The 15,165-nt window shown below is 42.6% G+C and overlaps 1 protein-coding gene across 1 annotated transcript in view; it reads left to right on the top strand.

Annotated features, from left to right (window-relative positions):
* NELL1 (neural EGFL like 1) overlaps positions 1–15,165 on the top strand; it is a 634,915-nt gene that overhangs the window by 208,438 nt on the left and 411,312 nt on the right. The window lies entirely within an intron of this gene.

The following is a 15,165-nucleotide window of genomic DNA, read 5'->3' as shown; positions in this document are numbered from 1 at the left end:
CAGTCATATTGATTAGTGGTATTTTACGGTAGAGATAACCTTCAGAGAATATGCTGGAACGAAAGGGGAATGAATTTTAAAGCAAAATTCACTGAGCATTTTGGCTTGCCATATTTTTTTTTTTTGAAGGTACAGGAATGAAAATGGTCCTGACCCATCTTGCTCTTCTTACTTGGAGAATGGAAAATGAAAAAAAAAATTGAGATCCCATGCCTTGAAGCAGCACACTTTTTTAAAAAGGCTGGTGCTTTGTATGATTGCCGCATCCATCTTTATTTTCAAACCCTCCCTTCCACATAAAGGTAAAAGATAAAGGTTTCCCCTGTCCAGTCCTGTCTGACTCTAGGGGGCAGTACTAATCTCTGTTTCTTAGCCAAAGGTGCCAGCACTGTCTGAAGACACTTCCGTGGTCATATGGCCAGCATGACTATATGCCAAAGTACATGGAATGGTGTTACCTTTTCAGTGAGATGGTGCCTTTCTGTCCACTCACATTTGCATGCTTTCAAACTGCGAGGTTGGCAGGAGCAGAGCAGTGGTGAAATGTAAAATTTGTTACTATCGGTTCTGTGGGCGTGGCTTGGTGGGGTGGTGGTAATGTGACTGGGTGGGTATGGCCAACTTTTTTTTTTACTTTTAAAAGCATTTTAAAGAAAAAACGCTTTTAAAAGTAAAAAAAAAATCTCTGATGATCGCGCGGCTCAGCTGGGCATGTGGGGGGGGGCACAGGGATTTTTGCTACCGGTTCTCTGAATCACCCTCCACCATCACTGGTCCAAACCGGGAGCATTTCACCCCTGGAGCAGAGGCAAATAATGGAAGTGTGCCCTATCACATGACACTCAGGATCTTGAACCCAGGCTGTCAGCTTTTCAGTTGACAAACTCAATGTCTTTAACTCCTGAGGCATTGCACCCCCTTCTCCCAGTTGTGAAATTCAATTTTTTTTACTACTGGTTTTGTGGGCATGACTTGGTGGGCGTGGTGTGGCTTGGTGGGCATGGCTTGGTGGGCTTGGCAGGGGAAAGATACTGCAAAATCTCCATTCCCACCCCATTCTGGGACCAGCCAGAGGTGGTATTTGCCAGTTCTCTGAATTACTCAAATTTTTTGCTACCGGTTCTCCGAACTACTCAAAATTTCCACTACCAGTTCTCTGAACTACTCAAAATTTCTGCTACTGGTTCTCCAGAACCTGTCAGAACCTGCTGGATTTCACCCCTGCTTTCTCCCCATAACTCCTCTGATTATAGATGAAGGATATTGTGAAACTAGTTGGATGTTTCTGGATCTTTCCCAGATGAATACTTCTAATAGCTTTTGAAAGACAATTTATAGAGTGTACAATTACCTGCATTTTCTTGAAACTGTCACACTGGGCTGCCAAAACTTTAGTAGTTACAATGGTTGCAGGAACCATTAGATGCAGAGACGAAATAGTCACAGAAGTGGCATTACACAAACAAAAGATTGCTCAATTTGTCCACTCATTACGAACACTCTAAGAGGTTTTAATATGATACAAATAATTTTAATGCATTTTCCCCATTTAAATTTTGACGGATAAATGCTTCAATGCCTAGTCTTTATTTCTCTGCCTAATGGTGAGCTGTCACCCTGAAGTGAAATTGATGGCATTATTTTATTTTACAGCTGTTGGGTTGTTGTTGTTGTTGTTGTTTTAAAAAAACTTCAGCTGCTTCCTATAATTCTGCAGATGGAAAACATATGTTTATGGACATACAGTGTGCACACACAAAACTGCAGACATACACTATTAGTAATAGTAGTAATATGATTTAGACATCTGCAATTCTTATTTGATAGAAACAGCTGACATTGAAGAACTGATGGATATTATCCAAGTATATGTTAATATTTTTTTTATACATCAACACTTTGAAACCGCAGGATAGCTGCTAATAGGATAACAAACTGCCAGTTTTTATAGATCATAATGAGAGCAGACAAGTGTTTTTCTTTGGTCTATGAATGTCTGAGTATTTTACTAACTCTGCAGGGCAAAAAACATTTAATTGGTTGTATTTTAAGCTTGCTTGTTATAATTTTACAAGTGTTACATTTTGTTCTTATTAACCAGTGCTAAAACATATCCTTTTGATAGTGTATAAGCAATATGCAGTCTGTCAGGGTTCTAAGTAACACTCCCAACAAAAGAAGATTCTGAGGCTTGAAGTTCCTCAAAGTTCCATTTTATTAGAGATGTCATATTGGCACATCTGGGAAAACCCGAATCTGAAAGCTTGCAGGTTTTTCCCACCCAAAAAAAAGTCCAAGTCCCTGCCCAGCACCCACATGTCCATGACGTGCTCCAATGAAAACACCGTCCCAACAGGAGATGCCCCCCAGTCAGAGGTTGTATTCAGCAGATTCTGACCATTTCTGGAGAACCAGTAGCGGAAATTTTTAATAGTTCGGAGAACCGGTAGTAAAAATTCTGACTGGCCCTGCTCCCATCTATTCTCTGCCTCCCAAGTCCCAGCTGATCAGGAGGAAATGGGGATTTTGCAGTAACTTTCCCCTGGAGGGGGGTGGGAATAGAGATTTTACAGTATCCTTCCTCTGCCACGCCCACCAAGCCACTGCCCACCAAGACATGCCATGCTCACCAAGCCATGCCCACAGAACCGGTAGTAAAAAATTTTTAATCCCAGCACTGCTCCCAGTCACACCCCTCCAGGTGCAGGGCAAGATGTCCTTGACTCTCTGAGAAAGGAATGTTGTTATGACTATATATCACCCATGCTCCATACAATCCCATCCCCCATTTCCCACAGCAGTAAATGTGGCAGGCTTGAAGGCCCAATGTAAAAGATGGTTTCTAGGCCTGACACAATCCTTATTCTTACGTTTACATAGCCAGCAAAAGAACCTCATTTTCCTTATCAACATAAGTTGTTTCAGGGTTTTAGTGTACAAACCTTTTTTTGTAAATATTTTCACAAAAAAGAATACGTTTAAACAAACACTTTTCTTTTGATTCTTGGAAGGAATAATGCCTTTGAAGTTCTACTTTATTATGAAAATCATCTAATCTTATTTTGATTGCTAAGAGGGAAGTAGTATATATCTTTGGCTCCTCTTTTTAAGATAAGAATAATCCAAAATATTCAGGAATGCGATCTGTTTCTATTCTTTTTGTTATCCAGTGCAACATTCAAATATTTTTTTCCTGTTATGATAATTAGGTCCTTACCAGATTATATTGAATTCTTGTAGTTCGGAAGACTTTTTTTTTGGTTGGGAGGAAGAAAAAAAAATCTAAGAGTTTAAAGGAAATCCTCACAGCAGCTTTCCAAATAGTGATTCTCATTGAAATGTTCTATCTGTAAAATCAATATGGTTTTGCACTAGTCAGAGAGGAAGCCATTTATTTAGATGCAAAATACCTTCTTAAAAGAATAGCTAGAAATAAGCTTTTTAAAAAAGAGTGAGCATTCTGGTTCTGTCTTCATTATAAAGAGAACCCCCCCCCTGCAATGTTGAAGGTGTAAAGAAAAGCAAAATACTGAAAATGTGTTGAGCATTCATATTATATAAAGCATATACAGTGTGTGTGTGTGTGTGTCTGTACGTGTGTATAATATTGCTGATAAAGAAATAAAGGGCGACTAGTATAGATCTATTTCAAGCTTTTTAGCTTTCATCAGCTAGCCATACCCTTACTTGGTTTAGCACTTGGGTATGTAAGGGTATGGCTAGCTGACTGAAGTAATTTTTCATTAGTATCCTGAAAACAGTTTTTCTTACAATATTATATAGTCTTAGATCCCAACTTTGAAGATATTCCTTCTGTTTATTCTTTCTGGTTCATTCAAACCTGGTGGGACATTCCTACTTGGACTATATTTGCTTTGTGATGGAAAGCTGTTTCAGTCCTGTGTCTTCTTGGACAGGGTGTTTTTGCCTTGGGCTTCCTTCTAGGTATCGAAGTATAACTTCTTTTTTAGATGGATCTTAAAATTCTTCTTATTCAGGAAGCATTGTCCATGTTCAAGTCCAGCATTGCTTATTGGCACTTCCAGACTGAGGTTCTGATCCACCCATGCTGTGGATTAATTATCAAGGGAACTCTATGACACATCATCATTGATGAAAATGTGCAATTACAACAGTTCATAACTTCCTCCTGCTGCAATTTCTTGTTTCAGAAATGTTCTTTTGCTAGAGTTTTTGCAGAAATTGTTGGTTTGTTGGTAAACAATACTTTATTGTTATTGGCAATAGTTTAGCACACATGGATTGAAAGGTCTCTGCTTGCCTCTTTGTCATGATGGTAATCATGTGTGTGTGTGTGTGTGTGTGTGTATGTGTGTGTGTGTGTATGTGTGTGTGTATGTGAAGTGCAAGGAATAAGAAAAAATAGAAAAGTAATTTCTGACTTTCTTCAGTACAGGTATTTATTTATTTATTTATTTATTTATTTATTTATTTATTTATTTATTTATCACATTTATATACCGCCCTATCTCCCTAGGGACTCAGGGCAGTTCACAGGCAAGTAAAAGACATATAAATACAGACTAAAACCACAGTTAAAAAACTTATTCTACAAAGCCGAATTAAAAAGCAATATAAATAATAAAAACCATTTAAAACCAATATAAATTTAAAAACTAATCCAGTCCTGCGCAGATGAATAAGTGTGTTTTAAGCTCGCGACGGAAGGTTCGGAGGTCCGGAAGTTGACGGAGTCCTGGGGGGAGTTCGTTCCAGAGGGTGGGAGCCCCCACAGAGAAGGCCCTTCCCCTGGGTGTCGCCAGACGGCACTGCCTAGCTGACGGCACCCTGAGGAGTCCCTCTCTGTGAGAGCGCACGGGTCGGTGAGAGGTATTCGGTAGCAGTAGGCGGTCCCGTAAGTAGCCCGGCCCTATGCCATGGAGCGCTTTAAAGATGGTCACCAGAACCTTGAAGCGCACCCGGAAGGCCACAGGTAGCCAGTGCAGTCTGCGCAGGATGGGTGTCACACGGGAGCCATGAGGGGCTCCCTCTATCACCCGCGCAGCCGCGTTCTGGACTAACTGAAGCCTCCGGATGCCCCTCAAGGGGAGCCCCATGTAGAGAGCATTGCAGTAATCCAGACGAGACGTCACGAGGGCGTGAGTGACCGTGCATAAGGCATCCCGGTCTAGAAAGGGGCGCAACTGGCGCACCAGGCGAACCTGGTGGAAAGCTCTCCTGGAGACGGCCGCCAAATGATCTTCAAAAGACAGCCGTTCATCCAGGAGGATGCCTAAGTTGCGCACCCTCTCCATCGGGGCCAATGACTCGCCCCCAACAGTCAGCCGTGGACTCAGCTGACTGTACCGGGATGCCGGCATCCACAGCCACTCTGTCTTGGAGGGATTGGGCTTGGGCCTGGTTCTCCCCATCCAGACCCGTACGGCTTCCAAACACCGGGACAGCACTTCGATAGCTTCGTTGGGGTGGCCCGGTGTGGAAAAGTACAGCTGGGTGTCATCAGCGTACAGCTGGTACCTCACACCGAAGCCACTGATGATCTCACCCAGCGGCTTCATATAGATGTTGAACAGAAGGGGCGAGAGAATCGACCCTGCGGCACCCCACAAGTGAGGCGCCTCGGGCTCGACCTCTGCCCCCCTGTCAACACCGTCTGCGACCGGTCGGAGAGATAGGAGGAGAACCACCGATAAACGGTGCCTCCCACTCCCAATCCCTCCAACCGGCGCAGCAGGATACCATGGTCGATGGTATCAAAAGCCGCTGAGAGGTCTAATAGGACCAGGGCAGAGGAACAACCCCTATCCCTGGCCCTCCAGAGATCATCCACCAATGCGACCAAAGCCGTCTCAGTGCTGTAACCGGGCCAGAAACCGGACTGGAACGGGTCTAGATAGACAGTTTCATCCAGGTGCAGGGGAAACTGATATGCCACCATACTCTCTACAACCTTCGCCGCGAAGCGAAGGTTGGAGATCGGACGATAATTACCTAAAACAGCCGGGTCCAGGGAAGGCTTCTTGAGGAGGGGCCTCACCACCGCCTCTTTCAAGGTGGCCGGAAAGACTCCCTCCAACAAGGAAGCGCTCGTAATCGCCTGGAGCCAGCCTCGTGTCACCTCCTGAGTGGCCAGCACCAACCAGGAGGGGCACGGGTCCAGTAAACACGTGGTGGCATTCAACCTACCCAACAACCTGTCCATGTCCTCGGGAGTCACAGGGTCAAACTCATCCCAGACAATATCACCAAGACCACCCTCAGACGCCCCATCTGAATCGCCGCAATTTTGGTCCAGACCGTCCCGAAGCTGAACGATTTTATCGTATAGATAACTGTTAAACTCCTCAGCACGTCCCTGCAATGGGTCATCCCGCTCCCCCTGGTGAAGGAGGGAACGGGTCACCCGAAACAGGGCGGCTGGGCGGTTATCTGCCGACGCAATGAGGGAGGAGACGTAGCAACGCCTCGCTTCCCTCAGTGCCACTAGGTAGGTCCTAGTATAGGACCTAACTAGTGTCCGATCAGCCTCTGAACGGCTAGACCTCCAGGAACTCTCTAGGCGTCTTCTCCGGCGTTTCATCCCCCTCAGCTCCTCGGAGAACCAAGGAGCCGGTTGGGATCTACGCCGGGTCAGAGGCCGCAGAGGCACAACACGGTCTAAAGCCCCAGCCGCAGCCCGTTCCCAGGCTGCGGCTAGTTCCTCTGCCGTGCTGTGAGCCAGACCCTCAGGAAATGGCCCAAGCTCCGTCCGGAACCTCTCCGGGTCCATCAGGTGCCTGGGACGGAACCAACGTAGCGGTTCTGTCTCCCTGCGGTGTTGAGTAGCGGTCAGAAAGTCCAGGCGAAGGAGAGAGTGATCTGACCATGACAAAGGTTCTGTGACTACATCTCTCAAGCCCAGATCCTTCAACCACTGACCAGAGATAAAACTCAGGTCCAGTGTGCCTCCCCCCGATGTGAGTGGGGCCATCCACTACTTGAGTCAGGTCCAAGGCCGTCATGGAAGCCATGAACTCCCGAGCCACTGTTGATGACGAGCCGGCAGATGGCAAGTTAAAATCCCCCATGACTAAAAGTCTGGGGGTCTCCACTGCCACCCCAGCAAGCACCTCCAGGAGCTCGGGCAGGGCAGCTGTCACGCAGCAAGGAGCCAGGTACGCGACCAGCAAGCCCATCTGACACCTATGACCCCATCTCACAAAGAGGGATTCACATCCGGCAATCTGAGGTACAGTGGTCTCCCTCGGCTCTAGACTCTCTTTAATAACAACCGCCACCCCCCCACCCCTACCCTGGGCCCTCGGCTGATGAAATGCAAGAAGCCCGGTGGGCACATTTCGACCAGGGGCACGCCCTCTTCGGTGCCCAACCAGGTCTCCGTAACGCCTATAAGATCCGCGGCGCCCCCCTGAATAAGATCATGTATTAGGGGGGCCTTATTGGCCACGGACCGTGCGTTGCATAACATAAGACGAAGGCCCAGGCTCTGAGGGTCTTGACCATCCGGGGAACGGGAGAAGTCAGAGGGATCGGGGTGCGCGATCGCCTGCAAACATCGGGCGCGTGCCCCCCTAAACCGATACGATCCCCCCCTTCCACCATATCTGCCCCTCCCACTTACCGTGCAAATAGAACCACCCTCACAAAAAGGAACACATTCCCCCCCCCATAACCTCCGAACCCGTTAAATAACCGCCACGAGCACACGCAGGAACTGGTTTCCCTCCCGACGGGCTACCCCCAACGCCCGCCCTAACCCTCCCACCCCTTAAAAATGCCCTATCTAAAAACCCCCAAAGACTCTTCCTCTTCGCATGCCACCTCTGTGGGTCCCAAGACCCGTCATAGAGGCCGGCCCTTGGTAATGAAGTGGGCCATTCCTGCGAGGCGGGGGCACCTCGCAGGCGCAAGAGTTCCGGCACTGAATATCGCATTAAGTACAATAAAATAAAAATCGCTGAGAGGTGAAACTGTCCCAGGATGGCAGAGTATTACGCAAAATTCATCCGATGAATAACCATTATCTGGTGATACTTCAAATGGTGGCTGGCTTAGAGATGGAAGATGGTGTAAACTAGGCGGAATAACATCCATGATGGCAAAGGTATTAATATTCCGCCCAAAGCTCAGTCCTAAAATCCATAGGATGAAAAAGGTGGCACTTCTATCACCGCCAGCGGCGCCCACAGAAATTTCCAATAGGTCTTTCCAGGTAGGCCTTTCCAAGTAGATCTTTCCGAGTAGGTTCAAGTAGGTCCCCCAGCAGCTCACAAGCTGGTTTCCAGTATCTTCCATAACAGTTCGAAGAACCCTCATGGCCAAAGAGTCTCATAATGACCAAACAGAATGCAGATGACGATGCAAACATTACAATCAACGGAAGAGCAGTCCAAAATAGGCCGGGGAGCCTCCACGCCCACCACGCCCACCACGCCACTACTTTCAACCAGAATAGTCCAGAAAAGAGTTCAAAAAACTAGGAACCTCTCCAGGCCGGCCATCCACTCCTAAAACTCCTAAGGCTCCAGGTCCTATCCAGGTCTGCCCACTCCCCAGGGCCAGACCTTTCCAGACCTTTCCAAAGAGCCAGGCCCAGCATCTCTAAAGCAGGCCTCCAGGCCTGCATGATGTAAAAATATAAAAATATAAAAATGTAAGAAATGCCGCCGATCTCACCGCGGCAAGGAGCTGAGCCTCTCATCCAGGCCGAAGATCTCAGGCAGAGAGGCCCCTAGAGGGACCATTCCCAGCCCTTCGCTCCCACATCACTCCAAAGAGGCCAGGGGAAGGGCGGAACAGGCGAAAATAGTCAGGGACACCGCAGAATAGTCCGGCAGGAAAAGAAAATAAAAGAAGATAAGCCACGGCCTCATCTCTCCACAACAGACGGGCCGCGGCCTCACCTCACGCCCCATAAGATGGCGGCCGCTCCACCGCTCGCCCTCATCCTCCGGTCTCATCCTCAGCAGCCGTGAGTCCGAGAGAGTCCACGGACCTCTCCCACGGCTGCTGGGGGGATCACACAACTGACCGGGGGGCGCAAGTGGCTCGGCACGCCGTCTGGGCGCCGCATCCTGCTGCAGATCGTCCGTTGTCGGCTCCAGTCATTTTACCGGGCCGCCATCTTGCGCATGCGCAGAAGAGTCTTTTTCAAATGTACAAATGTAAAATACATTAACCTTTTGTTCTAAAATACAAATAGTACATGGCATTTTTATAATCTTAGTCAGTTTTAATCATTAAATCCCAACATTAAAATTACATTTCTTTCAGTTTCAAGCAAAAAGTCCAAAGTGGTCTCCATGTAGAAACAAAGCTAGATAAATTCTTTTCTTTAATAAAGCTGTTTCAGCATTTCAGCCAATTCCATTAACTTCACCATCCATTCTTCCATTGTGGGAATCAGTGGTTCCTTCCATCTCTGTTCATGCAAAACTGTCACTGTTCTTATCTTATATAGAAACCCCCTCAAGCCAGGATAGTCATATTCTGACTGGGTTTTGTTATTCTATTCTATTCTATTCTATTGGCATCCTTCAGTCTCAAAAGATGGTATCGTGCTCTGGAAACAGCATCTAATGTGGCTAAAAAGGCCAATTTGAGAGTGGCAATCCTTTCCACACTGAGGGCAGATACATTCTATCCCCTGCCCAGCCCTCAGATTTCGCTGGTTCCGAGACTGCCTCTTTGCCTCAGCCTGCCGAACAAATGTCTCTTGGAATTGGAGAAGGCCATGCTGCATCTTTAGCCTCCAAGCTGAACGATCAGAGGTCAAGGTTTCCCAGTTGTTAATGTCCATTCCCAGGGCCTTTAGGTCCCTCTTGCAGATATCCTTATATCGTAGCTGTGGTCTCCCTTTGAGGTACTTTCCCTGCACTAATTCTCTTCTCAGGAGATATTTGTGAAGTGAATAAAGAGCACCCTAAGAACAGTTTAAAGGGGATCCAGTGGCTCAGTGGCTAAGATGCTGAGCTTGTCAATCGAAAGGTCGGCAGTTCAGCGGTTCAGTGGGGTGGGCTCCCATTACTTGTTCCAGCTTTTGCCAACCTAGCAGTTCAAAAGCACATAAAAAATGCAAGTAGAAAAATAGGGACCACCTTTAGTGGGAAGGTAATAGCGTTCCGTGCACCTTTGGCATTTAGTCATGTTGGCCATATGATCATGGAGACGTCTTCAGACAGCACTGGCTCTTCAGTTTTGAAATGGAGATGAGCACCACCCCTTAGATTCGGGAACAACTAGCACATATGTGTGAGGGGAACCTTTATCTAAGAACAGTTTACTCAACATTCTTCCAGAGTTCTGCAGGATTCTCAGCTTTCTATGATGAATTTCCACAGGGAATACTAATAAAATAATAATGGGTTTGTAGCTTTTGTGATACCTTTGGACTGACCAGTTTGACATCTGATACCTGCCGTTCACCATTAGATTATGAGCTGGATTTTTAATATTTCTGTCCAGAAGTTAATATCTGCAGTTTATCATTTTGAGTCTTTTTTGCAGTCTCATTATGCTTGTTGCTGTGTTCTTTGAAACTGTGTTCTTTGAAACTCTTTGAAATTAAAATGATTAATTTATTTAGTTTTATTTTACCCTGATTATTTTATTGCTTGTAACCTATCCCCTTTTGGATAGCAGGCAGGCTAAAATTCTTTTCATAAGTCAAAATGAGTGAATTCTTATAATAATGTATGTCATTCCAGACCAAGCAGAATGCTGTGTAATGAAACCTTGGACCCAGGTGCTGTAGCATTGCATTAGTGAATGCTATCTTATAGTGCCAATGGATCTGTAACTGAATGTTCTCCTGCAACGTTTGCTGTTATGATCCATTCATGTCAGGCTAGAGTTTAGTCTGCAGCTTGACGTTAGGAACCCATTAGTGACTGTTAGACTGGTTTTCTCTCAAAGCTGCTTTTTACAATCACACACCTATTATAGTTGCACCTAAACTAATGAAAATGATCTATCTGCCTGATAAGTAACTAATTACTTTGCATAATAAAAAAAGCACATCATTTAAACGTCTAGTTCAATGATCCAAAAGCAGTGAATAGGATTTTGACATTTAGATGGCATGTAACCTGGCCTAAGCTTAGCTCAGTATCTTTTTTGAGTTTAGAGGTAATGCTTTAAAAGTAAATCAAATGGGGAACATTTATTTGATTAGAGTGGACACTTCAAAAAAAAGCAAACCAAAACCCGTAGAAATTTATATAGGGAGATTTAAAGCAAGAGAACATATCATGTTTTATTTTTAATCAGAGGTGAGGTGAAGTGATATGTGTGATTAAATAAGCTGGGTGCTTATTTGAACTAATTTTAATTTAAAATCCTCAATCCATTTCTAATCACAGAAAGCTACATTTGGCCCTAAGTGCAGATATGGATCTTTGGGTATATAGGTGAACAAAAGCAGTTTTTACAAGCACTACAATGTAGATTAATGGGGTTATCCATCTGGATGTTCATTTTATGGGTAAAAATCTGTCCTTTTGGATAGAAAAAAAAATCCTGGGTTTTCATTCCTATTTAAATATTGATTTCAGCTGTGTGAAGCTTGTATGTGTTTTTTTTCTACATTGATTGGGCAACATACATTTTTCTTTTTTAAAAAATGCTATTAATGTTCTGTGAGACTTGTGCAGTAATCTGGTTATTTTCATTAAGTTTTTCAATTAATATTTGATTTTGAAATAGCAAGTGGGAAGTAATACGCACAGATCGACTTTTGCTTTTAGAGCAAGTGAACATATAAATGTTACATGATGCTGCATTTGCAAAGCTTGAAGCACTAAGGCCTATATTTTATTTATAGTACAAGCTTTGTATTCTGGGTAAGATACAGTGTACTCCATCTGCAGCACTCTAGTTGTAACTAATCTTCGTCAAGTCAGTCTATTTCATTGTCAAAGGCAAGCTTTAATGAAACAATTAATTCTTTTTTCACCTCTGTAGAATTTTCAGAATGAATACCTCATTTAAATTCTAGTCTGAGGCTGCATTTAAAAAAATGAAATAGTACTATCTGCCACAAATATTGCCTTATTTCTTCTCATATCATACTGAAGATAGTGAGATAATTAAGAGAAGATAAAATAAAGACACTTTCTGAGAGGTGAAGACATGATTGTAGCATCAGTGACGAATTTCTGAGCTTCAGTTCTGAATAGATCGGGATTTTTTTTTTGCAGGTTTTTTCCCCCTCTCAATTTATTTTTCTTTTCTCTTCTGCACAAAAATCTTGCTCAGTTATAAAGTGATGTGAAGAACCTCTTGGGATAAATATGGTTACTTCTAGAAAGGCCACTTACCAAATTTACCAGTCTGGGATTAAATGAAAATATTCAAAATGAGCCTGTTTACATTTTTTGTGTTATAAATCTTTAATTTGTTTTATTATATAAAATACAAAGAAAAAATAAAAATAGGAAAGGAAAGAAAGGAAAGGAAAGGAAAGGAAGGAAAGGAAAAGGAGTGGGGAAAAGGGGATATGATACAAGAAAAAAAAAAGACATTGACTTCCAACTCTTCTTAGCACAGTACAAGATAAAAACATTCCAACCTCAACATTTTGCTTTTACACATTAATATATAATTAGACATTTCTATAATGACAAATCTTTCTGATAAACCAAAGTCAAAGTTTCATTTTTTTAAATCACAAACACAAAATCCAGAAGTGATATCCAAATGAAAATAAAACAATCAATTTAACCATTCCTGCTCCAAATGAGAATAAAATAATCAATTTAACCATACCTGCTCGATCTTCCTTGCTTTGGAAATAGTATGTTTACATTTTTTTTAGTGGAATAGTGCATGTTGAAATGCAAGAAAAAGGAACAAACCTCATTATTAATACAGGGACAGTGATGAGAAAGGAAGGGACATGTTGCTTGTCCCCCATATAGTAGAAAGACAAAATAGAACATCTGAAAGGTATAATAGGCTGCTAGGTATTTTCCAAGTCCTGCTATGCTGCCCCACTGTGGTGGAATAAGGCATGAAGTGGGTTGGGAGTGCACACCAATAATGCATACTCCCAGTAGGGTCAGCTCATCATGTGAAGGTCATCTCAGCTGCTAAAACGAACAGGCATTTATATTGTAGTAATGATAACAGCAAAGGCACAATTTCATACTTGCAAATGAAAATAATGGCAAACCACTTCTGTATTTTTCAACACATTGGTCAACAAGATAGAGCAGTTGTTGATATAGTGCTAGATGATGTGCTTCAGATCAGAGGGCATTCAGCACTGAGGAAGAATTGTAGAGCTTTAGAAATCTAATGGTGTTTGTGATGCAGATGAAAGCCTTCCATATGTCCAGTTGCTAATGTTACAATGCAAGACAAGAAAGCCCAAAGTTGAAAAAGACAGAATCACCATAAGAATATGGAGAGAAGTAGCATAGACATTGGAAAATTCAATACAATGAAAGATGAAATGAATCAACTACAGATTGACATTTTGGATATCATCCAATTGAAATGGATTGGAATTGGACACTTTCTGTAAGAAGATTATGCTGTTCACTATTCAGGACAAGAAAAACAAAGAAGAGAATTGTACTGCTTTCATGGAAAGATTATAATAATGGAGTACTGTGCTTGGGTACAGTGCAATCAATGATTCAATAATATCATTAAAATTTCTGGACATCCAATTACTATTCTTAGTCAAGTTGATGCTCCAACCATTGAGGCAAAAGAAGGGGAATTTGAATAGTTTTATGGCTGGTTTCAATTTGAAACTGAGAAAATATGCAAGTATGTGCTGTTGAAGATGGAGACCGGAAAGCCAAGAATAGAAACAGTAAGGGTCAAAATGTAAATATACCACATGGCTAATGAAACAGAATAATGACTTACCAGTATCTTCCAATCTAGTCTTGTTTTTATCCTACAAACAATCAAACAATGTCTAGATACATGGATGGAACACACAAAATGAAAAATTGATACAAGGAAGAGTTCAGTTATATAGTAATAGCAACATATGAGCTATGTGTAACAAATCACTAACTTCTCAAATTTTTTGGATTCAAATGAAGTTAAAGTGGAAGAATAAAACCAACCAATTTCAATTATATTGAATACAATATATATCCATAATTTTCAAGGACAACATGAAGAATTGATTTGAAACCCTGGACCTCATAGATAAGGAAACAGAAGAACTGTGAAATGAAATAAAATTATTAAGCATAAAAGTGAAAAGAGATTGCCAAAGGTCAAGAAATTGGAGAAAGCATGCTATAGTATATGGTGATATAGTCGAAATATGTGCTATGTTTTGTTCTGACTGCATCTTTCAGAGAATCTTCTTTTCCTGTGATAGTTTTGATATTTGTTCGGTTTATGTTATGTGATGATGAGGTACTGCATTCACTATAGTACCTGAAAAAATGATGAAAATAGTGATGATGATTTGGGTTAAGTAGGCACTGATCATAGACACGCCACAATAAAAGTTTATGCATATGTTGATATATTATATCAATTTCCTACAGTTTCAAAGTTATTTCATTATATTTAAGAACTGAGTCCAGATCATTCTGATATGTATGAATTTTAACCTGTTCCATGAACAATGAGTTACGTATGCAACCTTTGTATGTTGCTGTTTTGCCTTTGTATGTTGCTTTGTATGTTGCTGTTTTGATTCAGTATTAATGCATACAAATGTTGCAGATTTTGTGCTTTTATAAAAATGTTCATAGTTCTACTATTGCACTAAACCAAAGTGGGTATCATAACCAATTTCAGTGGGGAAAAATTGTAAAAAAGGCACAAATACGAATTATTTTAACAGCGCATTCATGTCTATTGAGAACTTTGTTGAATTTCATAGGATCCATATCCAGGTCAATAGAATTACATGAGAATTGTGGGTATAGGATTCATATTAACCCAGGTAGAAGATGTGTGGTGGGATGACTTTTCCTCTCACTTTCAACAGGCATGTCCAGGGAGTGTTAAGGCTATGAATTTGAACATCCACATCTTCCATTGGTCTGCTTCTGATTATTTCCCCTCCCGTTACCATATATATATATACAGTGATGATAGCAGAATTGTTTTTTATCATTGTATTAAGAGGTTTTCCATAGACAAAGCTTTCTCCCTTACTTTCATTCCAAATGGTGCCTTTGGCTCCTGAGTTTCTTTTCTATG

Source organism: Ahaetulla prasina, chromosome 1, assembly GCF_028640845.1.
Source record: "Ahaetulla prasina isolate Xishuangbanna chromosome 1, ASM2864084v1, whole genome shotgun sequence".
Classification (NCBI taxonomy): Eukaryota; Metazoa; Chordata; class Lepidosauria; order Squamata; family Colubridae; genus Ahaetulla; species Ahaetulla prasina.
The sequence above is the reverse complement of the archived record's forward strand: the minus strand, read 5'-3'. Positions and strand labels throughout refer to the sequence as shown.